The following is a 27727-nucleotide window of genomic DNA, read 5'->3' as shown; positions in this document are numbered from 1 at the left end:
GCCTTGAAGAATAACTGGAATACAGCAGGCACTCCATTCATGACTACATTTCATGTCTCACAGGAGAGTCTCCAGCAATTAACATAGCTATGTGAAGACACTATGGTGGCCTCTTCAAAGACACACTTTTTCAACCCTTATTTGCTGGCAGAACATTCACTCTTCTCCCTCAGGAGGTGAATCCTGATTAGGTCAAATTACTCATTTTGACCAATTATGTTTACTCTAATCATAAGGGGCTTAGGCATGGGCATGTGACATAATTTTGTCGAGTGAAGTTTACTGGGAAATGTTTTCCTCACTTAAAAAAGCAAACAACAACAAAAATAAAAACAGCCTGGGAAAACGCCCACCTTGCAACAATGAAGAGTGCCACCGCCAAGCAAAGGACAAGGGAAAATGTCCTGTGGGTCAGTCCTGATAACACTATTATGACAATTAATTGTTTGTACTCTAAACTTTCTGGTAGGTAAGATGATACATTACTTACTATTTAAGCATCATCTTTTATTACTTATATTTTAATTAACATAGAAATACTGTTCAACCATTCTGTTTCCTTTAATATGTTATGTCAAACTAAACTGAAGGTGGATTCATTCACCTGATGGAAGTCAGGTGCTTCTACCTTGCCCACCGCTTTTTTTTTTTTTTATGCTGTATGCCTATAGAACATGTCATATCACAATAAAAACAATGTATTTTGAGCTATTTTCTGACAGTAATAATGTTATGAACAGTGTGGCTGTTCTTAATGGAAGAAGTGAAATATATGACCAAAGCAAATGCAGTCCAAGTGTAGAAGTTTAAAATAATTTAAACAGTAAAATCATGTTCCAAACCACTATGTGCCTAGCAATGCTCTGCAGAATGATAAATACTTATCCAAAAGACAGAAAAAAAGAAGGGAGGAAGAAGGGAGAAAGAAAGCTGGATGGTAAAGGGGAGGAAGGGGGTATAAGACTAATAAACTCAGGGGATGATGAATTAAACAAAGGTAATTATGTTCCCTTTGTGTGTGTATACACTCCAGAAGGCAGTTAGGGGATACCATTCACTTGAGACATTCTCCTTCAACTCTGAAGCAATCCTAGTCCTAGTGAGTCAGTGATGGTTTGAGTCAAAGGGTTTTGATTTTTAACTCAAACTACTAGTAACAAAGTCAAAACTGTAAATGTCTAAAACTGTAACTCTTCAAGTTCCCAGTATAACTTAACACGATATAATGCCTTTCCATGAAAGTCCAACAAATTTGAAAATTCTTATAAATTTATTAATGAAATGCTCCTATCATCGAATAACTTATTCTAGAAATAATAGGACAAAATAAAGAATATTAAAAATTTTAACTACAGAATACACTTAATATCTGTAATATATATGGTAAATAATTATCAATGTTTATTTGCTATTATTTTCTAAAAATTATTTGGATGAATTATGGCTCTGAAAAAAACTTACTAAAAGGAGACTTTTACATCACATATATTTTTGGACATTCTGTGGCTTTACAGTGTTAATACAGGCTTAACTTATACATCTTCTGTGCCTTCTGCGCAGAAGAAAAGGGAAGATTTTCCTTTGAAATTTTACATAGTCTCCAACAATAAAAATTATTCTGTTGGTAAAACTTCAAACACAGTCATTGGATCAATTTACCTGAGACTTTAGTTCAGAGAGGATACCTGATCATCTTAAGGTTGACTATATACTGATCTCAAGTATAAGCCTTACCTCCTCCTGGTCCTTACCTCTTCCTTGCTTCTTCTTTGGGGTTCTACAAATACAGGAAATAAGGCAGAAGCACAGAAGACGTATAAGTTAAGCCTGTATTAACAGTGTAAAGCCACAAAATGTCCAAAAATATATGTGATGTAAAAATCTTTTTTTATAACATATAAGTTGGTCTCTGTGACTGCTAGAAATTCAAAAACGGGTCACAGGGAACGCTGAAAAATTAAACTGAACATCTCTGAATTTCCTTCTCTTAATGTAAACCAACTGAATAAGCACTACTCAATTTTTTTAAAAATAAGTATTTAATTACAACATTTTATCAGTAACCATGACATCAAAAAAAATAATAACTACATTCCCCCCAAAAACAGTCAAAGCTATGCATGTGTAAGACATGAGAATAACAAAAATAATTAAAAACTACTGCATACTATGGGCCAGAAACTTCACAAACAATCCTATGAAGTTGTCCCCATTTTACTGAGGAGAACCCTTGGAGAGGTAAAGTGATTTGCCTATTATCAATAATAAATAAATGGAAGTATTAAGATCACACCTAAACTGTCTGGTCTGTTCAAAACCACCACACCACAATGTCTCAGTCCTTGTCAACTTTAGTCCACTTACATATAACATTGGTTTGACTCAAATGTGGTGTCCTAAAATCTAAGTGGCCTCAAATATACTTCTGTACCCTAATGATGATGCAATATGGAATATAAGTTTTAAAACAACTACATGGTAGGTTATTTGCAGTTTTTATAATTAGCTTTTATAAAGCAGATGCAAATAAATACCAGTTATTAATATTAGTACTAAGTCAAACATTATCACATTAAGTCATTATATATATAAATCAGATATTAATCAATTTCACAGATGAGGCTCAGAGAAGTTGAATAATTTGCAGGTAGATCTGGGATTCAAATTCAGGTCATTGTGTTTTTTTTTTTTTTTTTTTTTTAAACACGTTCCACAAACACTACCCAATAAAGACTTCACAGTGTCACACCAATTGCTTTGGTAATCAGATTCCTGATCATTTCCTGAGAAATGGACAATCTCTTTATAAATCATTGGTCAAATATTCCATGCCTAGGTCTATTCTAAAGACACAAATATAATTATAAGTCCTTGCTGACCTCACTAGACTCTCTAAATAAAAATATATATCTAGGGTAGTCTAGCCTCTGGCAGTTTCTATTGCCAAATTCACCAAATACATAACTTTTGTTACTATTAGGGCATAAACACTGTGAATTTTCCTTACAGGAATAAAGTCTATGAAAACCTTTTGTAGGAAAATATTCAGGACATTTTAAGTATCAAAAAGCTGAGAAAATGTTGATGCTTCAAAATAAATCTTGACCCAGTAAGAACTGGCACTGGGCATTTTATTTTCTTGCAGTCAGCAAAACTTCAAACCTATAAAAATTCAAATAGTAGTTAAGGGCATGCATTTTGAAGTAGTTCCATATGTCGTGAGTCACTTCCAAACTCACTCTTAATATTAAAAACTTTTAAAACCTCAATATGTGGGTAGAAATCACTTTTATAACCTATTAACTGCCATACAATGAGAGGTAAAATGAGTCTGTGTGATATTTTACGAATTATTTTCCCTGAAAACAGTTTTCCCTGGGGGAAAGAATGAATAGTATTACTGACCGTGATGCACCCCCTTGCTTGGTAGTGCAAACAAACTCAGAAATTATTGTTCCTAACCCTGTACTGATCTAGATCTTTGTAAAAATACAATGAAAACCAGTTTAATCATCCAACAAACATAACGTGCAAGTAGATAGGAGGAGAGAAGAGTTGGAGGAAGTGGAGAATTGGGTCAGTAGGTGGCAGATCATAACTGGTTCAAACCTGAATTCGAAAGCATGGACAAGGGGTTTGTGAAAATTCTTAAAAGCAGAGGCAAAGAAAGAAAAACAGAAAATGAGTGGAAGAAAAGGTCCTAACTTACAGAAGACTATACTACTGAGTTTAAAAACTTATTTTGGTTCTTTTAAAAATGCATTCAAATTAACAATATTGTCATTAACACATTATCTTTTTAAGAGTACCATGATAATAATATACTTTGTGTATTTCCTTATTTTTTTAACATAATGTTCCTAAGACATATGTTGTGCACTATTTTACAGATCAGGAAACTGAAACCTAGGTTAAATGATTTGGTAACAGTCTATGTGGAGATCCAGGGCTCAAATAATCTTAGTATTCTCATGTCAGCATTTTGCATAAACTGTATTAAACTGTGGCTATCACTGTGGCTGCTTTTAGTGTCTACACAAGAAGTTAAAGACAGAAACAGTCTAGTCTGCCCTTTAATCTGTGAGTTTTGCATTTAAAGATTAACCATCCCTGAATCAAAAATATTTGAGAAAAAAAGTGTATGTTCTGAACACACACAGACTTTCTTTTTCTAGTCATTATTCCCTAAACAATAGAGTGTAACAACTACTTAACAAAGCATTTACATAGGTATTATAAGAAATCTAAAGATGAATTAGAATTAAGGAATCACATAAGTCATATGCAAATACTATGCCATTTTATATGAGGAATTTGAGTATCTGAAATTCTAAAGAAGGGACAGTCTTGGATAATGAGGGGTGACTCACTAACTCCCTTTACCTGAAGCTTTGGTTTCCATAGATCCAGTTTCCTGAGGTCAACTGAAGTCCAAAAATATTACATGGAAAGTTCTAGAAATAAATAATTTATATGTTTTAAATTGCATGTCATTGTATGTAGCATGGTGAAATCTCAATCCATCTCACTCTGTTGCATATGAGATGTGAACCATCCCCTCTTCCAGAGTATCCACTCTGTATGTACCAGCTGCTCATTAGTCATGCAGTTGCCCTCTCATTTATCAGATCAGTTACTAAATATCACAGTACCTGTATTCAAGTAATGATTATTTTACTTATTAGCGGCCCCAAAGTACAAGCAATTTGTATATGTCAAAGAAACCATAAAGTAATTCTTTTTAAGTGACAAAGTAAAAGTTCTCTACTTAATAAGGAAGAAAACAATCATATGCTGAGGTTGCTAAGAAGCATAGTAAGAACAGATCTTTTATCCATGAAATCATGAAGAAGGAAAAAGAAATTCATGCCAGGTTTGCTATGAAACCTCAAGCTGTAAAAATTATGGCCACAGTGCATGAGAAGTGCTTAGTTAAGATAAAGGCATTTAATTTGTATATGTTAGGAAAAAAAAAATCCCAGGATATACATAGATCAGTTTCAGGTATCCACTGGGGCAGAGGCGGGGATTTAAAATATATTCCCTGTGGGGACTACTATATTCATTTCATAAGTTATGCTATAAAAGAAAGTCAGCACGCTGATTTTAAAACCTTTGGGTATAAAGTGAGAAATGGGATAGCTGGGCCAAATGGTGGTTCCATTCCAAGTTTTCTGAGGAATCTCCATACTGTTTTCTATAATGGTTGCACCAATTTGCAGTCCCACTAGCTATGTATTAGTGTATCTTTTTTCCCACATCCTCACCAACATTTATTATTAGTAACTTGATAACAGCCATTCTGACTGGGGTGAGATGAAATCTTAGAGCATATTACAGTGACATAGCAACATCAACTTTTTAAAAAATATTTTTAATTGTAGATGAACACAATACCTTTATTTATTTTTACGTGGTATTGAGGAACCCAGTGCTTCCACATATGCTAGGCAAGCACTCTAACACTGAGCCAGAACCCCAGCCTCACATCAATGTTTACAAGCAGTTCAACTGACAATAGCTAAACTATGGAACCAACCTACCCTTCAACAGATGAACAGATTAAAAAGTATATATATGTATATATATATACACACACACACATATACATATATATGTATATATAAAACTTATATATGTATATATTAATTATATAATATAAATAAATGGAATATATAAATAGCATATTACTGAGCCTTAAAGAAGAATGAAATCGGGGCTGGGGATGTGGCTCAAGCGGTATCGCGCTCGCCTGGCATGCGTGCAGCCCGGGTTCGATCCTCAGCACCACATACAAACAAAGATGTGTCCGCCGATAACTAAAAAATAAATATTGAAATTCTCTCTCTCTCTCTCTTAATAACAAAACAAAAAAAAAAGAATGAAATCATGGCATTTGCCAGTAAATGGATGAGCTGGAGAATATCATGCTAAGTGAAATAAGCCAATCCCCAAAAACCCAAAGTCCGAATGTTTTCTCAGATATGCAGATGCTAATTCACAATAAGGGGGCGGGGAGCTAGGGAAGAATAGAGTTACTTTAGATTAGACAAAGGAGAGTTGGGGGATGGGTAGGAAGGACAGTAGAATGAAACAGACATTACTACCTTATGTACATAAGCTGCGTGACCAATGTAATTCTACATGTACTATCAGAAAAAACGAGAAATTATACTCCATTTATGTTTATGAAAGTGCATAAATGTATTCTGTCATGTATAACTAATTAGAAGAAATTTTTAAAATTTAGAAAGAAAGTACAAAATTATATTCTTGATTTGCAAGAAGAAGAAGAAATAGAAAATTAGCAAGATACCTCCATTTCACAATAGCCAAGGTAAGAAGAGGTTACACTATTTAAAGGCTTAAAACCTAGAAAAATAGCATTGTGTGGTCACCAGACTAAGTTTAAATTATACGTGACTTTCCAAGAAATGCTGTAAGATGATTTTTACCCTTAATATAAATGTATAAGAATACTTAAATAAAACGATAACTGAAACTTACATACAGTTAAGAGTATCTATTTGACTACATAAAGTTACATACAGTTCAATAAAAGGTTTTTTTAAGTATTTTTACAGAGTCTTACACATTATATTTCCAAAAGAATTACTTAAAGACAAGAGAATTTGTCTGTTTAATACTCTTAATTCTAAGATGATAATGATAAACTCATAAATGGATAATTTACACTGGATTTAAAAGTGTAACAATCTTCTTCATAACTGAGCTTTAATGTTTACCTTTTAAATACTTACCTTCAATTTAAAAAGACAACTCTAAACACTACAAAATCCAGCATTTCTGATCATACAATTTCTTTACAAATCAAGTACATTTGTAAAAATGAAATTTAACTAATATTGGGGGTTTATCTACAAGTTCTATTATAGTCTTAATTTGCTTATTTTAGTTTCTTATTTGTTTTTATCTTTCTCCTATGACTGTTAAGAGGGAAAAGAAAGTGCTGATTTACCAATAGTGAAAAACCTTGAATATGAAAGACAATTTCTATTCTAAAAATTCAAAACAATATGTTGAGGAAGATGAAAAGAAAAGAAAAGAAAACCTATGTTCATTTAATCCTGGAAATTCTTACCGTTTGACAAGTGATTAAGAAAATTTGTAAAATTGATTTGTATTATTTCATGTGAATATAAATCATGAATATTCAGGTAATAAGGTAAAAACTACCACCTTAATAAATACATTATTTTATTACATAAATTTATGCTTCCTGTCTTCATCTGTTTCTATTCCAAGCAAAACAGCTAGCCTAAGTTTTTAAAAAGGAAAGCAGGGCTGGGGTTGTGGTTCAGAGGTAGAACGCTCGCCTAGCATGTGGAAGGCCCAGGGTTTGATTCTCAGCATCACATAAAAATAAATAAATAAGTAAAAAATAAATGTATTTTTTTAAAAAAGGAAAACACTAGACAATCAGATCATGAGGGCACTGCCTTCACGGCATTAGTGCCCTTATAAAACAAAAGAAAGCAAAATAAAAGGCCCCAAGAGGTCCCTGGCCCCTTTTGCCACATGAGGTTATAGTCACAAGACAGCTATCTATAAGAATGTGGGCCCCTCATCAGACACTGAATCTACTAGCACTATAATCTTGGACTTCCCGGCCTCTTAAACTATAAGAAATAAACTTAGAACTGTAAGAAATGAACTTTTAGTGTATATAAGCTACAAGTCTATGGTATTTTGTTATAGCTGCCTACACATTAAGGTAAAAATATCAAAAGCACAAAGCAGTAAGTTTCTTGATTACCAATCTTCTTTTATTTTTGGTACCAGAAATTGAACCCAGCGGCACTTAATCACTGAGTTACATCACCAGTACTTTTCATTTTTTATTTTGAGACAGGGTCTATGTTGCTTAGGGCCTCGCTAAATTGCTGAAGCTGGCTTTGAACTTGTGATCCTCCTGCCTCAGGCTCCTGAGTTAGTGGTATTACAGGCTTGTGCCACTGGGCCCAGCAGCAATCCACCTAATATCCTTTCTTCCCAGTTACGTGTCACCTACTACAGGATCTACAAGCAGATCAATTGTAAGGCTACACCAATCTAAACATGGTGAAAATGCAAAGAGAGAACTTAGTACATGGATCTTCAGAAGCAGACACATGTGGCATGGTTGAGTTATGTCCATGGATCCTATACATAGATCTATAGACATATAGGTAGCAGCTGATCCCTACTCTAGATGGTAGAGCTACTGTAGGCAGAAAGATTCTAAGATTGCCTAAATGTTTAATACATACTTCATACTATCTTAAAAAAAGGAACTTAACACATTTCATTTTCAAATCAAGGCATTCTTTAAAATAGTTCTATACTTTTCAGTGTAGGTAAAATATGAACAATTTAGATGATTAAAATAGATAAAACTGGTTTGATCTAAATCAGAATCTTTTTACTTGCTTACACAAAATTCAGATTTGTCAAGACTAAAATACATTCTTCTTCTCTGTGACAAATGTCAAACTAGTTTATCCATAACTGAAAGCTAAAGAAAAATAAATAACACAATATGGCATAAAAGTCTTACTTTCCTATCATTGGAAAGGCTTTACTGAATTTTTAAAAATGAAGCAATAAGACAAAATACAATACCTTCTGGATGTGTTTCTCCCAAATGTTAAAATAATAGGTCCTGAGAACAAAGTTCTGAAACAGTTCACAATCCAAATATTCCCTGAAAATGAAGAGAAATATGCATTACTTCAAGTGAATCTTACCTCAAAGAATTTCAACAGCTCATTTTAAAATGGAATTTAATTACTCAAATCTTTACGAAAAACATTAAAAAACATGTATTTCGAGATAAAAAGTATTTTATACATGCTTTCCTTAAGCACAGTTATTGACTACATCTGATGAAACAACCTGTATTATAAGAATTATTCATAAAAATACACTGTCTTTATCTTAATGTAAAAATTGTCACCTATTCTCAAGGATATGAGAAGCTAATGTCAAGAATAAAGAGAAATTTCCCTCAAGGATTTTGGGAGAAAGAGTCCCCAGATTATCTGACAGTCATCACAGTGTTTGCAACACATTTCTTCTCTAGACCAAAAAGAACAAGAAAATATCAAACTCAGAATGAGAACCTCTTAGATAAAGAATGACACTGACATAAGAAAGTTTACATGTTCAGAAAAAAAAGAATGGATGAAAATTTTTGTCCAGACAGAGACAGTGTCTACACTTTAATATTGTGGTGGCTGAGGAAACTTTTATCTTGAACAAAGGCCAATGGACAGCAAAGCTAGCTGGTGACAAGGAAGGTGTGATGCTCACTCCCTGATCTCTCTATAGCACACTCCATTTGCTTCAGCTTGTACTAACTACTCGGCTAGAACTCTTAAATTCCTAGCCCATAACCCATGATCAGTTCTCAAGGACTATAGCTTTGACTAAATAAATCCATAAAACTGAATCTAACCTCCCAAAATAGCTATTTTTTATTACCACTTCATTTTACCAGGGCCCTTCAGTCTCCTTGAAATCACAGAGAGGTACCAATTTTTTTTTTTTTTTTAAAGTTATGCTCCCTGAACATCCCAGCCAAGTAGGCTTTTCAACCTAAATTGCTTGCTCTGTATCATGCTGATTGTTATTCTCCCTGTGACCGTTGAGCCCTTATTCTTCTTTGATTCCCTCAATACATACTGTGGTACAAAACATATGTGCTTACTAAATATCTGCAAAATTCAATTAAAAGAACATGCTTATGTAAAAACAATTACCACAAAAGGAAAGGAAGGAAGTATGTGGACCAACAACAATGAAGAATAACTGTCTTTATTGTAATTACTTCATTCCTATAAGTCCGCACTCACTCACAGTTCTTCTTTAGTAAGATTTCAAGTATCTACATCAGTGCTCTCCCAACTGTGACTATATGGCAAGTCTCCCTTCTGCCCACATGATGCTGGACTCTAGTACCAGTGTGAGATCCTGTACCACCTGGCGTGGCTACTGGACATTAACATAAATCATAAACACAAGTACGTATATCAGCAATGCCAAAGACACCTTCCATCAGCAGCAAGAAATGTTACCTATATGTGTAAATTAAAGACTCCCAAAATCATAACCAAGAGCAGAATATTCCCAAGATCTTAGAAGTAGACAAAGGGTATCTCCTTAAAAAGAGTTTAGAAACAGAAGAAAAAAAAAAAATGAAACTCTGAAAAGACATCCAGGTGATTGGGGGAAGGGGGAAGCACTATCATTTCCTATTAGGACACTACTTTTTCAGCAGCTAAATAAAAAACATTACCAAATCATTTTATGTAATAAAATTTAACCTTATTTTGACCTTCCTCATAAAGCAAACAACTCTCTCTATCCAATAAGGTTCCATCTGAACTATGTAAGATGATAAGCAATACCTTAATTGCATTCATTTACATGACTTTGAAACTATTCTGGGCTGAAGTCACTGACTGCAAGGTCACTGAATACAAAAAAGTAGAATGTATGCAATTTGTGGAGGAGGAATGATCCACTTCACAGTGTGAAACACCTTTTCCATCCCTCATTAGAAGATACCAAATGCTTAATGCAATCAACAGGTGCAGACATCTCTATTTAAAATATATCACACACAAAAATCTACATACACATTGAGAAGATATGAATAAACATGTACATTAAGAATATATTTCAATAAGTAGATAATATAGATTATGGCTTTCTTATTAATCCGACTAAACAGAAGCAAAAAAAATGCCCTTACAGCATTTAAGATCAAAACACAAAATAGGGCCATTATTTTTTCCATTGTCATACAAAAAAAATTCTAAAAACTAGAACTCAGATTATAAGGCTACAGTTTTAGGGAAACACTACAAACACAAGATGTTAAACATATTAAGAATTTCTGCTTTCATTTGTATGACTACAGAATCCTATGTTCAAGGAACTGGCTTAGAGAAGCATACTTTACATATCTCAAATCCAATAATACCACCTTAGTAAAAAAAAAAGGAAATACAACAGATTGACAGAAATTGCGATGTGTCACAGAGGATAATGTGCATTCGAAATCTCAAAATATATTAAAACACATAAAAACAAGTTAACCGCATAAAAAGTTACCATTAATAAAATTCAATTCTAACACAAACTAGATATCACTGGCATTTGAGCTGGAGAAAAAGGAAGGAAACCAAAAAAGCATAAGATCTATGATCTTCGGTACTTTAAAAATGTTTATAGTATTAGCACAAATATAGAACTTCAAGTATTTATTTTAGGTTTAATATAACATCACCAGGAGATTCATTGAAGAAGCTCTGTCCATTAAATTAGGTACATCTTCCATATTTAATTTACTACCCAAGCACTTTTGTATTAATTAAGTCAATCTTTTGCAATTTAAAAATGATTTAGTCAATGAGAAGCAATGATATTATAAAACTTATGCTTCTTCATCTTCTCTCCCTACAGAAAAGGCAAGACTTTTGTCAAGTAACTATGTCTTAGACAAAAATCATTTCAATTGATGCTTCTTCCCAGAGAACAATAAGTATGAATACATATTTAAGTAACATATTCCTAAATAAACTCCAATACCTTGTTATTTTGTCCTTTTAAAATTAGAACCCAAATCTCTCAATTTCTACCTATAAACCAAGGCAATACACTCTGAACTAGTTTAGTTTCAAAGTAAATGTATACATATAGTTAATAAAATATTAGTTACTATTATTATCTATGTACAACTTTCAGTGACCACATCTTCTTTAGGTATTTTAATTTTCTTTCTATAAGAAACAATTCAGAATCAGACATGGAACTTTGTAACTATGTAAGAGGAAACTCCTGGCTCACATTCTTTGACAAGGATAAGAACCTGTGGGGCCAACCAGAAGCTTCCTCTGCTGTTTCAATGTTATTATTTACATTTGTATTTGAACTGAAATCTCAGATTGAAGACACTCTTCCGATAAAGATAATATTCTTTTTCTTACAAGCACGTCTTTGCCCACCCCAAGGTACTGAGTGCTTTATATATATATTCCTGAGTTCATCAATTACGATAATTTCTGAAGTTCTACTTCATCCACATAATATCATGATTTTTCCCTTGCATATTAGAAGATCTGAAGTCAATTTTTATAACCACAATCGAGTCTCTGAGTATATTTAAATGGGCTACAATCTTTTACCTGAAATAAACTGTTTTAATGGCATCACACAGCTTCCAATGAAGAAAGAAATAGGCCTAAATTTAGGTTCAGCTACATTTCAACCTCAGGAGACTATAGGAAATCCCACCTAGAAAACAAGTATGCATGTGTGTTGTTCATATATTTTATTTCTTATTTTCTGTATATTACGATGTTCTGATATCTGAAAGACCTTCCTGGCTGGGTAGAGACTATTCCTTTGGAGGCAAGACAGTTCTTAGAGATTCAGCAAAGGGCTCAGCCCCCAGCATGCCTTTGATATGCAAACTAACCAGTCCAAACCACACCTCTTTCTTCTGGCTCACACACCCTAAGGGGCAATATTACTTTGCCTTCACAGCATCCAAGGGCCAGGAACCAAGCAAAATATGGACCACACCTAGCTGTTAGTTATTAGTTTAACAGTAAGTTATTCAAAAGTATTATTATTATATACTAATATTTTATTACTATTATCATCTACACATAGCTTATTCAAACTAGTGAAAACCTAAATTTGATGACCCTGCACTGCCTCACTCTTCCAGGAGATTCCAATAAAGGACACAGCCTGGGCTCTTCCCTAGTGCCTCTTCACCAATGCTTTTCCATGTCACCTTGCATGGCACGGTATGGCATACTTTCTAGGACCAGAAATTATAATAAACTTTGTTTTTCTGAGTCTCTGTGTCTCCTTTTGTGATTGCACCTGACTAACCACAGAGAACACAGAATCGTGTGTGTGTGTGTGTGTGTGTGTGTGTGTACCTGCATGTGCAAGTCTCTCTTCATTTCCTCATTTCCCTTTCCCAGGTGGTAACTGAACAAAACATTACACCTTTCAAATGTATGTAAGGATATGAAGTTAAAGTATCCATCAGCTTGACAACCCTAAGTTCAACCCTCAGTAACAAAAAATAAAATAAAATAAATTTATTAATTCTGTACAGAAAATTAAATCTTGGACTGACAATGTTGCTTAGATAACATAAAAGAACAAAGTGACTCAAACTATAAGGAACTGGTCAAAAAGATTCCACAGAATTTGAAACACCTGCGACAGAGTATATTAATGCATAATTTCATCTGGGAAATATTTTTCTTCCTCCCTCACCTGTTCCCCCACCCATCTTGCATTCAACTCTATAAACAGCAGTTATCCCCCATTATAAAACAGTCGACGGTTACAACAATGAGCCAACCAAGAAAGAACAATATTCTATAACTGACATTTACTGCATTGGCCTTGGACTTCTAATCTTTACCAGACGGGCACACAAATCAATCCATCAGCTCATAAAGGTGTGCTTTTTTAACCTCTAAAACAGATGGGATTGGCCAGAAGTGTCTGGCATGTCAAACTGCTAATCACTGCTGCCCTTTGCACAAAATAACCCACTTAAGTTGAGGCATGGTTGCACTGTAACCGACATTAGTCTGTGGGAAACCCATTTAACTGTCACACACTCCTGCCACTCCTGCTCTCCCTTAATTAAGCCTAATGCCTTATGCTTTGACCTTTTGTCCTAGCCTATTAACCCTATCTAGTACAAGTTCAATTATGTTAAACTAAAAACTTTGCTGTAAAATATTAAATGGCAAGCTCAAAAAATCATAAGGGATATCCTCCCAGCCTTAAGTTCTATGCACTCTGATACTCAATGCAATAGAAAATAAACCCTCAGTTTTACAGTAATGTTGATTTGTACAAAGTTAAGAGGAACCAAATTGTCATTTTAGTTCAACCTCCTTATGCTACAAAAGAAACTGAGGCCAGAAAACATTAAATGACTTGTCCATTTCATAGCTTTCCCACAACAAAGTCATGCTAAAAACCTATCTAATCCCTAGCTCTAATTCTTTATTTTCCATGGTATCTCTGGATTAACAGTTCAACCACCCAGCATTAAGGAGCTAATATTTTTACCACAAATTATTAACTTTCAGCATCCTTTAGAATACATTAAACAAATAAGCTTAAAACAAAATAAATGGTGACTTCAATACAGTTTACAAGTAAATTTTCCTTTCTCTTCCCACACACCAAAACTTTCTACCCCACACTCCATCTTTTTCCCTTTTTAAAAATAACCATGGCCAGGCTGGGGCTGTAGCTCAGTAGTGAAGCGCTTGCCTCACTTGTGTGAGGCCCTGGGTTCGATCCTCAGCACCACATAAAAGAAAAAATAAATAAATACAAATAAAGATATTGTGTCCATCTACAACTAAAAAAAATATTTTAAAAAATAAATAAATAATCATAGCCATTAAAAACTGCTAAATCCTGAAACATTCACAAAGCAATATGTACAAACAGAATTATTTTCTTTCTGGTGTTTCACTGAAGATACAGAAAGCAATTACAGCTTGTTACTTATTTTCTCATAGGACAAATTCACAGGTACATATTTCCAAGATATGTCTTCTTTACACCTATATACACATGGATTGTATATAGAAAAAAACAAAAACTAAAAAAAAATTATCATTCACTATAAAATATAGTGAAAACATGTTATTAACACAGAGATATTAATAATTGCGTATGCTATTCTTTTCTCTTTCCATTTACTTCACACAACCAGTTAAAAAAAAATTTACCATTCTTACTATGACACAGGAAGCAACTTAAGAATCATAACATAAAATTTAAAAATGATATGGCTGCTGTGAGGAAATGCATATTAAGTTTAGATTTTCAAAAGGCTTAAAGTAAGATTTTAATTTTATCTTTTTTGTTGACTGCCCAAAGGCTCATTTTTACCTATTGTCAGTATTAACCTATATTGTCAGCTTTTTCTTTTAACAATCCTAAACCTTACAGGTTTAAGGTACTTACCCATTATATGGAACATGTAATTTTGCAAAAGTAAGATCATCTAGAATTGTGCTAAAATAACGAATAGGCCCAAAGAGAGAAAATAATACATTTTTTGGTGTGGCTAGGGTCTGAAAGATAGGGTACAAGAGCTTAAAATCAAGGTGAATGAATTCATGTTATTAGAATGACACCTTTAAATAAAAGCATTCTCTGGCATTATCAGGAGGAAAACAAGGATGTATACAATGTGAAAGATGCAGATAGATAACTGGCCAGAACTAAACAACTACTTGTACAAGGGCAACCGCAAATTCAGTCTCATTCACCTTTTTCATTACAAACTAGTTTAATGAGACATCATGTCTTAGTTATAAGTTTTAGTTGTATAAAATAGAAATTAAATGTGAGTGCCTGCTGAGGAATCCAATGGTAGGAATATCACACTAATACACAGAAGTTCATGTACTCATAACATACGAGCTGACACTAATAAACAATGAAGGGAAAAGAGCTCCAGTACTCAGCACCAGAGCTGGTAAAAGCACAAGATAGAATACACCACAAAACATAAATGTGTTCACTTTTCTATCCTTTTACTTTAAACATTAGTCCATTAGCTTTTTCTTCTTTTGCTATAACTTATAAGCACGTGAATACATAGAACGATATGAGCCATGAGAGATGTTTTTCAAGTTTACAAAAAACACATAAGGTAATGTTTAGTGAAAATCTTTGTCTTCACAAAACAGAAAGCTAACTTCTTCTTGATACCCTCTAATTTCTAAGGTTACTGAACACCAAAATTAATTCTAGACAGAATTTTAAGATGTCTCCACCCACCTTCCCAAGTGGTCAAATCCAATGCAATTAAATGAATCAAGCTAATAGGTACTTGTGAAACTGAGGAAACTTTTTGGAAGACTCTGAAATGTTTTGTTTCATTTTCTTACCCAAAAAGAAAAAAAAAATCAATTAATATTGCCTCTAAAGATTGTGCTAAACATATTATCTAATATAATTGGTTTACTTTTGAAGAAATTTATTTTAAGACAAATGATTTCAAGTGCCAATTAATTATAATGTTACCAACAGTTTCACTTTTTTCCTCAAAATTTAATGACTGGAAAGACAATGATAAATTTTAAGGAAGCATTATTATTCCTTTTGGAAGTATTAATTTAAATAGACTAAAGAAAAATGTAGAAGAGCTCCTTTGTAAGTTGCACATAACAACAATAGCTATTATATAAAAATATATAAAAGATCTAGCCCTGAGCCAGATTTTACCAATAATTAGGATTGGTACAGTTCAATTCAACAAATGTTTATAGACAGCCTTGTACCCACTAGGCACTGGGCACTGACACTACACTGCTGAATAAGCTCCTATTCACCAAGCTTACAGTCTACTGTGGAAATCAAACATACAACTGTAACTGTTACAATCAGGGAGCACATGAAGCTGAGAGAAAAACATGATCTTGTTAAGAGGATTGGAGACTGTAGTAAGCCTCTAAATTCTTGCCCACTGCCCCATGAGCAATAATATTCCTGTCATTTTGCTTCACCAAGGTCAGGCACATGACCAGTCTGTAGCCCATACAAATGGCTGCAGTTAGGTTGCCTTCCTTTTGCTCTCTTCCTGGGGGTGTGGACCCAGGTACACTTGGTTCGAGGCACATTACCGCCACTGTGCTACATAGTGGTGTCCCCTCATCTTATTGATACCTTTCCACAAGATAATGCAGGCATTATGTTATCAACTGAACCAAAAGAACCAAGTTCTCCATTGATAGTTTTAGAAAATTACTTGTCAGTAATAAGTAGAGTTGGCTGCAAGTGTTCTGGTCACTCCAATAATCTGTAAGTGCCTGACTGAATTAATCTATAAATGGGAAGTTCCCCCACTGCTTTCAAAATAGAACTGATAATGTACAGAACACATAACAGAATTCATATACACACCTATACTATAAAATTCCCCTTTAAAATTCTCAGCCTAGAAATTATATCGCAGTTCTAGGTACCAGAATTATGAAATGAATCCTAAGACTTCTTGAGACCTGAAGAAGAAAATTAGGTACCAGAACAGGGGTGATGTAGTAGGCTCCTTCTCACCCCCCTTCTCAAGACTCAGTACCAATTCAATTATTACAGTTCCTGCCCCGGGCTTAACTTGAATTTACTGCTGGATCCACCAGAAAGGTTATTAACCATTCCTTGACACCTGGTACACAAACCTTTCTTTCTAAATCAGCCTTAACCAAAATAAACAAATATGAAATCAATCAAGATTTGACTTCCCATTCTGGGTCTACCCAATTGTTTAGCTCAACGACTTAATTTTCTCCTTTGTAAAATGCATATAATTATTGTTTGGGAAATTTTAGATTAACAACAATAACAAAAACTATTGGAAAATAATGAATCATTCACCTAGTTATATCACATGAATTCCCCTGGCAATTAAAAAAAAATTTAAAAAGACAGGTGATAAATTATAAAATTAAGGGAAAACAGGGTAAAAAGGAAACAAAAATAGAGAAAGGAGGATCAAGAGGGAAAAAATGGTGCATTAAGTTCTAAGAACTTTTTAGCATTTTAGCACTATTTGATTTATAATATATACTAAGGGCACTTTTCCATAAGCAAGATGGCTCTATAAAATGACTTGTTTGATAATAAGGAAGTGGGACAGGATTCCTCTAAGACAAGTATGCTTAAATTCATAGACGCAGAGCTTTTGTTAACTTCTCTTCCAACTGGAAAAATTCAAAAGATTCTATAAAATTATTTCAATTTATGAAAGTTCAAGCAAAATAAGTTCAAGGGTTTTTTTTTTTTTAAGGAAATAAAGAAAATGTGACATTGATCCAGATCTACCAAGTATTACCAGAGAGCAGCTTTCCAAGAGAACTATGCACAACCTTGGTTGTGCCTTAATAATAAACAACCAGACAGACACTGGGAAAGAACCAGATAGATAGTAAATTAAAATTCTCATTTCAACCCTTATGTTTGGCATCACGTATTTAAATTTTTTTTAAAAAGGCATGTACTGGCTAGGGAATTAATATAAATACACATTTAAATACATATCTGAAACAGAAGACTTTTTCCCTATATTGTTCACTTGGACAGTATCTCTCTTATTTGGCAAAAATATAATATATTCTCTTAATAAAAGATAGAAGCAAAACATTTCCTATGCAGCTTTCATATGAATCCTTCTTTTTTCCAAAATGCACTTGCCAAATCAAAATATAAAGCATACTAGAAAATATTACTTATGTGCACCTGCTTATTCAACTTGTGTCTACAATATAGTTTCAATTTGTATTTTTCAAGGTCTGGGGAACCACTCCAATAGAGTGGTTTTGGGGTTCTAAATTCCATAAATTTTAAATGAGGCAAATAAAAAGAGGTGGGGAGGTTTATAACTCCACTTCTCATGGCCTCAACAATAAAAACACATACCTGGTGTGTACTTAAAAATACAGTATGTGCCACTAACCTCCTTAAACTCAAATGTCTCCTTCCTCATCACGGTCTATTCCCCAAAGAAAGCCAACTACTCCTCAGTTTTCTATTTGTGCTTCCTTTCACTATTCACAAATGCACTATTGATTTCTTCTTTGTAGTATAGACTGGTTTATTAGGATAGCATAGTTTTTAACAAAATTATTATAGGTGAAGACAGGGCAATAAAAAATAATCATGCTGACAATGGTAAAAGTCAAGAGTTGTACCTTTTCAACAGAAGAGCTATGGCTCTGAATTGCTGTTTCTTGAAGTGGACAAACCTAATTAGCCTTGGGAACACCTGAATTAAGACCACAGCAAGCTACTTTAATGAATTATATCAAGAAACATAGTTGCTTTCACTGCCTTAAAGAACACTGCAATAATTTTGTAGTATACCTTATAAGAGCCAGCAATGAAGGAAAAAACATCCATACAGCTGCCCTTAGTGGCCATGTTTTCCTCTAGTGACACACAGGCACAGGAGACAGGACAGCTCTCTGCTAGAACTAACTAAAATGCTGCTGAATCATCAATTGGCAAAAAGGTGCCTTCCCAGTGAAATCGGTCTTTGAGAATCCAGGCAGGGAAGCTTGGATGGGATGCCTGAGTTTTGTGGCTATCAGGTGGGAAGCAAAGTTTTTTAATGACTTCCTGAAAATCAGTTGGTGAACTGCTTTTTTCAAAGGATGGCATATTCTCATAGAAAATCAAATTAATGAAAGTAGCTGTGTGACCTCCGGCAAGTTACTCTGGGATCTTTCAGAATGGGTTTATCTATAAGCTAGAGAAAATGATACTAGGAAACTACCCCTCTCGTTCTACAGATGTTATTTATTACCCAAAGAGATAAAAAGACTTTCTTTTTATGTATATGTTGATTTTGTAGCAGAACCTAAACTAGGAAAAGAATCATGAAATAACAAAACACAAGTAACTATCTATCTATATATATATATATATATATATATATATGTATATATATATATATATATATATATATATATATATATTTAGTTGTCAATGAACCTTTATTTATTTATTTATTTATTTTATATGTGGTGCTGAGAATTGAACGCAGTGCCTAACACATGCTAGGCAAGTGCTATACCACTGAACCCCAATCCCAGCCCACAAACAATTATATTTAAAATGTTTTTCAATGATCAAACCTGAGCCTACATGACCCATTGTGCAAATATTCCCTTTAGGGGAAAAAACTGCAACAGGGATTAATTCCCTCTGAGAATATTTCTAACTTCACATTGGGAGTGTTTCATATATTTCCAAAAAAGTTTTCTTAATATCCTCCACTTTCTTCTGTCCTCCCTCCCTCTTTCCCTTAATTTTTCCCCCAATGTGTAAGTCTACCCCTCTATTATAGATTTACTATGAACTCATAAATTCATGAATGAAAAAAACTTAAGGAAGTGTGCTTTTCACCATCCAGTTACCATCTCTTAAACATTTCATCTCTCAATTTCTAGAAAGATTTCTCAAGACAGAAGTCCCATTTTTATTCTGAACTTCTGATTCTCAAATTTTAGTAGTGCCCCATGATGTGCCAGAATCCAACCATACTGGGTCCTTAAACAACCACAACATTACAATACTATTCTCATATAACTTCCTATCTTACTACTGCCATGTTACATTGTTATCTGGCTTTTTTAATGAAGAAACATGGAACATGTTTAGGCAAATTCAACAATTAAAAGCATTTAACCATAAGCTAGTTTAGCCACTATGTGACTTAACTAAGCTATTCTCTTACTGTCTACAGCTAATCACCAGCCTTTATCTAGTTCCCTCACACAGCCAGTTAGAATATAAAGTAAAATAACCAACACAAACTACTAACAACATAAGTTCTAAACTCCTTAGTTCCTGAGTTGCCCTCAATCCCTTGCTGGAGAAGAAAATTCCGGGTTTGAAAATAAGGAGTAGCCCTGACTACCATTTAACAGGTGACTGAGAAATGACTTTCTTAATTAGAAGTCCAAGGGTGAGAGACTCCTTTCCCCCAAAGCTCTGGATAAACACCAGCATCAGGTCAATCAGAGTTGTTCTGTCCCAGTGGTATCTTAAGCTGGTGACTCAAATTCCTAGCAGGTTTCTAGTTTAATATTTCTTGAAACCCTAGGCTTAGTCACACAGAATATAAGGCAAATAAGGATCTCTTCCTTTTATCCTTAAAGGTATTTTTGCTAAATAACACAAAAGTTAAAGAGGTAAGATGGATGTTAATTCAGAGCTTTTATTCCCTGAGAAATAAGAAATTAAAAATTTTCTGGGGACAGTGAACCATGGTAAGCTTGTAGTTTCAAATACAACTATTAATACTGTAAAAGAAGCATTTATTTCTATTTCCCAGTGTCTTAACAAAACCCTTTCCCCCCAACTCTGTTAACTGAGAGTAGAAGTAAGGGTAGGAAGGAGAGAGGTAGAATAAATGAATGGACAAATGTCATAATCATTTTTCTAGTCAAGTTTCAACATATGCTGATGTTCTTCTAAAAATCATTTTAACCAAACAAATAAGATGAATCTTAATTTATTTAACAAATAATTATCTATACTATCATCTTCAAGAACACACCATCTTAAAACCTGGCACAGTTTTTTTTTTTTTTTTTTTAATTTAAGACTACTAAGGATATAGTGGGGACCAGTTTTTCATAACCCCAGTGAGTAATTTTTTCCCTCCATTTTTGAGTTGCCAACTTTAAAAATTTTTCAATCTATTTCTTATTATATTACTGCTAAAGTTCTAGGCTAAATATCCTTTGCATAATTCAAGGTATTGATTTTAACAACATTCTAATGCAATTGTAAGATATTATCACACTTTAAAATTTTTTCTTCTGTTTTATGAATTTAAGGCAAATTATGTTTCAATTGTATTGATAACCCATAATACCACAAGTTCCGTAATACTTTACTTGTAATATTTGCAAGAAAGCATTAGTTCTATTTGAATTTCAAGGTTCTATGACTTGAGTATTTACTATTAACAAGTTTTAGAAATTAATGTAACTTTCTACTACTCCTCTCAGGGCCTGAAAGAAAACTTAAAACTAACTTTCATAGCTGTAGCAAAATGAAATGAAAGTGTACTTCTAAATAAACTTCCAATCTTTAAAACTCTACATATTTCAGTATCCATCAAATTGAAAATTTAATTTCAAGTAAGAAAAAAATAGGTATACAGCGATATAAATATTTTCAAGAAAACGCAATAAGACCACGGGTCTCTTAGGTCTCAATTTTTCCCCCTACCTTGAATAATAAGATAATGTTCTTAAAGAAAGGATCTTTCTGTAGTTGTTTATCAAATTATCTCTATCAGAGGTCCCATAAAAGAATTATCCAGTTTACTACCCAAACCTCCGCACTACCACTGTTTTCCATGTTGACAAAGATCCCTGGAAAACTACAGATCTTAAAAGAACAGATCAAAGAAAAGGTGATCTAATATTGATTCATCTTTTCCAACTCCTGGTTTCATTGTGGTACCCATTTTTTATCCTCTATGTTGGATGTACTTGAGATATTTGAAAATAGAGTGTGCTATGCACTAGTGGGGTACTTGTTTCTCTCCCTCAAACGACCATTATTTATATACTATTGCTGGCCCCATAAGCAGGAATCCATTACCATCAGCAATTCATGTCCCCGCTTCAGCATCAGATGCAAACAGGATAGGGAAACAAGATCTCTCTCCTCCATTTACTTTTTGTTCAGTCCAACCTCTCGACATAATCCTCAGCTCCATTCTATTGCTCTGTAGGCTTCATCATCTGACACTCCTGGTTTTCACCTTCTAAAGTCTTGGTGACCATCCTAGTATTATATTTCTGATTGTGGTGTTATCTAAATCCTACTGAATGAGTTTGCTCCTCTCCCATCCCTACTGTCTCCTGAAAGGACTGCAATTTTAGGAAATGAAACCTGAACGATTCAAACCAGACTAAAATTCCAACATCCTGAGATCTACCCTATTGTAGTCTGTTGAAAATGTTTTCTTTATCTTTTCCATAGTAGTCAAGATTTTTTTTTAAATAAAAACATTTCTCCAGTTGGAAGAAATAAGTACACAGGTCTTTACTAAGAATAGCAAATACTTTTTCCTTGGTCATTACCCAGACAAAAGTAAATCGTTATTTTAAAAAACAAAATCCACTCTTGATTGTGTATCAATCACCTCAAAAGGCAGATGAAAAAAACACATGAGTAAGAAACTTCACTCCACCACAGACAAAAAGCAAAGCTACAAACTAAGGCAATTTTCAAAGAAGAGAAGAAAACATCCAAAGAAGTTGTTTAAGGGAAGGTGGAAGAGGGAAGGGGTAAAAGAAACCAAACTCTTCACTATGAACCTACACTTTAAAGCTGTGTCAAACAATCTAAAGTCTAAAAAGCAAAACTAACCCTATCGCAATTTAAACAATTTTCTTGATAAAAATTAGATGTTTTAAACTTAATTTGAACAGAATTATCTTTTAACTTGATACACAAAATTATTATTCTTTCCAGAACACTCAAAATAATCTTTATGTTTTAAAATTAGAAAACTAATCCCTTTAAGTTCATATATCCTATGCCACTATAATTTAAAATTACTTGTCCATCATGGCCTTTTTTAGGGCCAGTATGCATGGAATCGACACGATCAATAATAATAAACTTCTTCCCACTCATTTTTCTAGCAAGCCAAGGAATGGCATATCTCCTTATCTTCCTATTTGTTCCATTAGATTGACATATTTTGCCTCATCTGTCACCTTTCATAAAACTCTGCTTTCAGAGATGACTTAATTCATTTTTAGTTGTCCTCAATGTTCTAAAATAGTGATGTTTGACAGAATTAATACAGTGCTCTAGTTCTCTCTGTTCAACTGGCATTTAATTAAAGATTTTGGAGGCCATCTTTCTCTGAGACTACACTCTAAAGGAGGAACATTACTTCCTCCTTGGACACTCGGGCAACAAAACTGCCTCCCAGAGGTCTTCCATTTAGCGGGTTGCTTAAATACACATCAACTACCAGCAAAATAGATAACTGCTGTATTTAACACAGATTTCACTCTTAAATCTCTGAACCATAACTCTTTATAGCTTACATTCTCTCTAACCTTATGAGTTTCCAGAATATCTGTAGCTGTAACGCTCCCCTGTATTTTTATCATAGCTTTTGTTCTACCTGGATTTCAGAAAGACCTACTGGCATTTAATTTGTAAGATTTCTTGAATATCTGATAACAACACAGAAAATCTTTTGAGCAGTCAGAGCTACCTTGAAGCACAAGCTGAAAATTCCGTTTTAAATTCTTTTGAATTAATATCTTTTGGAGAATAGCCCATTCAACTTGGTATGTCACACTTTTCTATTCTAAAGGTGGCATGGATAATTCAAATTGGCACTTGCTATTTATCACTTAAATAATTGTTCTCTTGGATGGCCTTTTGAAAGCCTGCACTTCCTAATCATTTTTTTACTATATCAGACCACAAGAGATGTGTCAATTTAAACAAACTTCAGGAGCAATAAACTAACAAACAGACTCTAGGTGGTGGTATAGGTTATTTTTTTATCACGTTGTTTTGCTCTTCTATCTGCACGAGACAGAGGGGCCTTTAGCCTCTTCTACACATGTCTTTATTGTGAACTCACATGTTTTAGGATGTTTAAATTAGGAAAATGCAAGTTCTACAGAGTTTGAAGATGCATGTAAGAAGTGGTTTTAAGTCAGTCATGTGTTCCTATAGGCATTAAGTCTGACTTTCAGCTACATCAAAGGCACCGTAAGAACTCATTTGTGTAAAAACAACAAGGAAAAATCCTTTTTAAAAAATATAGACCTGCATGGACACACATCTAGGGCACTTCTAAGGGTAAATTTGGAAAGCAGTATTTCTTCACCAAAGTATGAAACAGCTTCAAGTAACCAATCCTATAGCCTGAAGGGTAGTAGCTGCTTCATTGATTGATTCTCCTTCTTTGTCTCCAGGAACTAAGTCCAAACAGAGAAAGTTAACTATTGGTGATGTAGCCACTACTCCCTAAAAACATATAAACCCTATGGACATTACCAAATCCTCTGGGCAAAACCAGAGCTGACTTGGAAGTTGAAACATTTCAACAAGCTCTAGGCAGCAACTCCTATTTAGGGGCCAGTCAGATGAAGCACCATTTGTTTAAAAAGTCTACTCATTTCACTGTCTCTTCAACAAAGGTAGCAACTGATGATTAAACATTGAATAATCTCATCTGGAAGATGCCACCCACTTGCTAAACCCATGATTCACTAATAAGCAGGTTCAGTGCAATTCATAAATAATGAATTAGCAAAGCCCCTGGCTTCACAAGTTCCCCCAAGAAATAGAAAGTATATTCAGCATAGGTGTATGTAACCCCATAATTATTTTTACTTTGGATACGTATAGATAGCCTCTCTTACTCTAGTTTTTCCCTCACAATCCCACACTTAATTATTTACACTACAGGAGACAATCGTCAACCCAAGTTCCACCAAGTTAAAAGTTCTTGAACCTAAGTCTTAATTTTTCCCAAAATAAAACGTCCCATTAAAAACTTTTTTAACGTATAAGCATTTGCAATTCTGCTTTTATTTTTTCTAACTACCTTCGGCATGCAATTAAATAACTGATGTTATAGAACATAGAAACTCATGAAATGCTTCAGAGATCAACATGTGTCACAGACTCCCAGCTTGTCCGCCTCTAAAACAGTTGATTCCTTTGTTCCTTCAGACTGGACACCAACTCTTGATTAAAATTTAAGAACTACTTTGGAAAGGATGGAAAGTCTGTACCATATTTCCATAAAACCCTTCCTAAAACTACAATACTCAAATAGTAGCGAGGACACCGGAGAGAGAGAAGCAGCCTCCCGGACTTCCACCGGGCTCACCCTACACGCGAGCCGGTTCCTGGCTCCAGGGTAGAACGAGGGCCGAGGCCTCGGGTCCAGGGAGCCTCACCCTCAGGAGGCGACGAGCAAGTGCCGGCAGGCCGGCTCTGAGGCTGAGAGCGATGTCCCTTTTCCTATTCACTTTTTCTGGCCGGGAATCGGCTGGCACAGGGCAGGGAGGCACCCGAGCGAAAGGCGGGGAGCTGTGCCCGGCGCCACCCAGGACGCTGCTGGGCAGCAGGATCGGCAGCCGCGCGGCGAGAAGCGCCCGGACTTGGGGCCAAAGGGACAGCAGAGCGGGGCGCGACCCCAGACCGGTGGCGCGGCCACCCGAGTCGTCCCCGCGCACGGCGCAAACGACACTCGGCGGTGGCCCCTCCGCCCAGGGCTGGCACGCACGGGCAGGCGAACCCAGGGCTAACTCTACAACTTGCGGCGCCGCCGCCCGGACCCCGAGTTCCCGGGGTGATTAGGACCCGGGAGGAGAGGCGGGATTTCCCCGCCAACGATTCCTCGCCGCCGCCGAGACCTCCCCGCCGCCAGCGTCCGGTCCCCTCGCGGGCCGCGCTGCCCTCGCCGCCCCGACGCCCCCGCGGCCCTGCCGGCCAACGCCAGCGCCGCCGCGGGCCGCGCTCCGAGGCCGTTTCCGGCCGCGCCGGCGGCCGCTCCTCCGACTCCCCCCCGGTCGCGGTCGCCACTCACCCGAGGCCGCCGCGGCTCCAAGCCTCCGGCTCCGTCAGGCTCACTCCACGAAGGCGCCCCGCCGCCCCGTCCTTCCCCGCCGCCCGGCTAGCTCTTCCCTCCGACTAGCTGCGCTACCGAGCGCAGCGGCGGACGCGAGGCCACTGGCGGGTGCGCGCGGGCGGGCGGGTGTGGGGCCGGGTCGTCCCTCCGCCTTCGCAGCCGCCGCCGCCTCCTCCTCCTCCTCCTCCTTCTCCTCCTTCTCCTCCTCCTCCTCCGCCGCCGCCGCCGCCTCCCGAGTTCGGGGCTCTGCTGCAATGTCTGCGAGGCTGACTTTGAGCGCCTCGCTCGCCGCCCGCCCGCAGCCGCGCTCCTCCCTCCGCCGCCGAGTCCGCCGCGGCCCAGTCCCTCCCCTCGCCGCTCCACGCCATTCAGCTCTTCAGCCAAGTTTCTTAACCCTTTTTTTCCCCTCCCTCCCATTGTCACCCAGGCCGGAGGAAGCCTCTCGGGTCCAAGCAGCTCTCGTGAGCTGGGGAACCCCTTCTGTTCTGTTTTTTTTTTTTCTCCCTCTTCTTTCTCGCCCGCCCCACGGATGGCTGGCCGTGGTTTCAGGGCCCAAAGGCAGCGAGGGGACCGCGTTGGCCGGGAGAGGTGGGTGCTTGGCGCGCCCGAGCCGTCCTCTTTGGGTCCTGGCTCTGTCCAGCCGCCTGGACAGCTCCTCCCTGGGGGCCAGCGATCGTTCTCCTTACCCAAAGCCCAAAGGCACGCGTTTGGAGCTCGGCACGGGATCTGGGCTCCCTAGACGCTCCAGGATCCCTCCCCGCCTGGGTGCTGGCGCCTTAAGTGTCTCCCTCCTCCCATTTCACCCCACAGCACGCGTTCTCTTGGCTCCCTTTCACCCACCACAAAAATCCCTCTTCTTGTAATCTGTGTCCTGCTTTAATCTTGGGGTACACGGGCACTATAACGCTAGGTCACTCTGTCCCCACGTACAGCACCGGGTAGGCACCCAGTAAAAAAAAATGTGGAGTACTCGGAGAGGAAAACTAGGAAGGAGACCTGAGGAGCGCCCGCTCAACCTCCCTGGACGGACGTAGGACCCAGGAGCAGGGTTTATCTTCTGCTGCTTTGTCACTGCGAAACCTCCAGCGGAGTCCGCCAGCCAATCTACACCATCCCCGGGAAGGATCTTACCCAACTAGACAAGGCAAAAGGAACAGGGCTGCTACTTTTCAGCAGCTCTCCTCGGTTGGGTATCCGAGTAAGAAATAACAATTACATCACGAGGCCGGGGCTTCTGCGCTGCGAAGAAGCCTCTAGGTTTCCTGCAGCCTGATCTCGCTGAACCCGCCTCTAAATTGGGGCGGGGGGGGGGGGTAGGGGGCTACGGATTGGTGAAGCGAGAAAGTGGAGGGAGGAGAGAATCTTAAGAAACCATAATTTCCTCTTCTCCTTGTATTTGCAGTTTTAAAAATCGTATCCTCAGCGCCCCCCAAACATCTAAGTAGAACTATTAACACCACCCCCCAACACCTCCCAGATGTCAGGTTTCTTTTTGACTCTAACATCTAGCATTTG

General features: G+C 36.5%; 1 protein-coding gene across 5 annotated transcripts in view; it reads right to left on the bottom strand.

Annotated features, from left to right (window-relative positions):
* The window catches only part of Nrip1 (nuclear receptor interacting protein 1), an 84233-nt gene extending 57268 nt beyond the window's left edge, over positions 1-26965 (bottom strand). For 2 of the 5 annotated variants that reach the window (XM_076868180.2, XM_076868181.2), the window contains exons 1-2: positions 26171-26348; positions 8623-8704 (exon numbers count right to left, since the gene is read on the bottom strand). The gene's annotated coding sequence lies outside the window, so the exon portion shown is untranslated. Of the gene's footprint in view, positions 1-1751; positions 1780-4383; positions 4433-8622; positions 8705-26170; positions 26349-26898 lie in introns of those variants that run through there. The other 3 variants (XM_076868182.2, XM_076868183.2, XM_076868184.2) reach the window with 3 other exon arrangements.
* Positions 26966-27727: the final 762 nt, after the last annotated feature.

The sequence above is a fragment of the Callospermophilus lateralis genome, chromosome 10, assembly GCF_048772815.1.
Source record: "Callospermophilus lateralis isolate mCalLat2 chromosome 10, mCalLat2.hap1, whole genome shotgun sequence".
NCBI lineage: Eukaryota > Metazoa > Chordata > Mammalia > Rodentia > Sciuridae > Callospermophilus > Callospermophilus lateralis.
The sequence above is the reverse complement of the archived record's forward strand: the minus strand, read 5'-3'. Positions and strand labels throughout refer to the sequence as shown.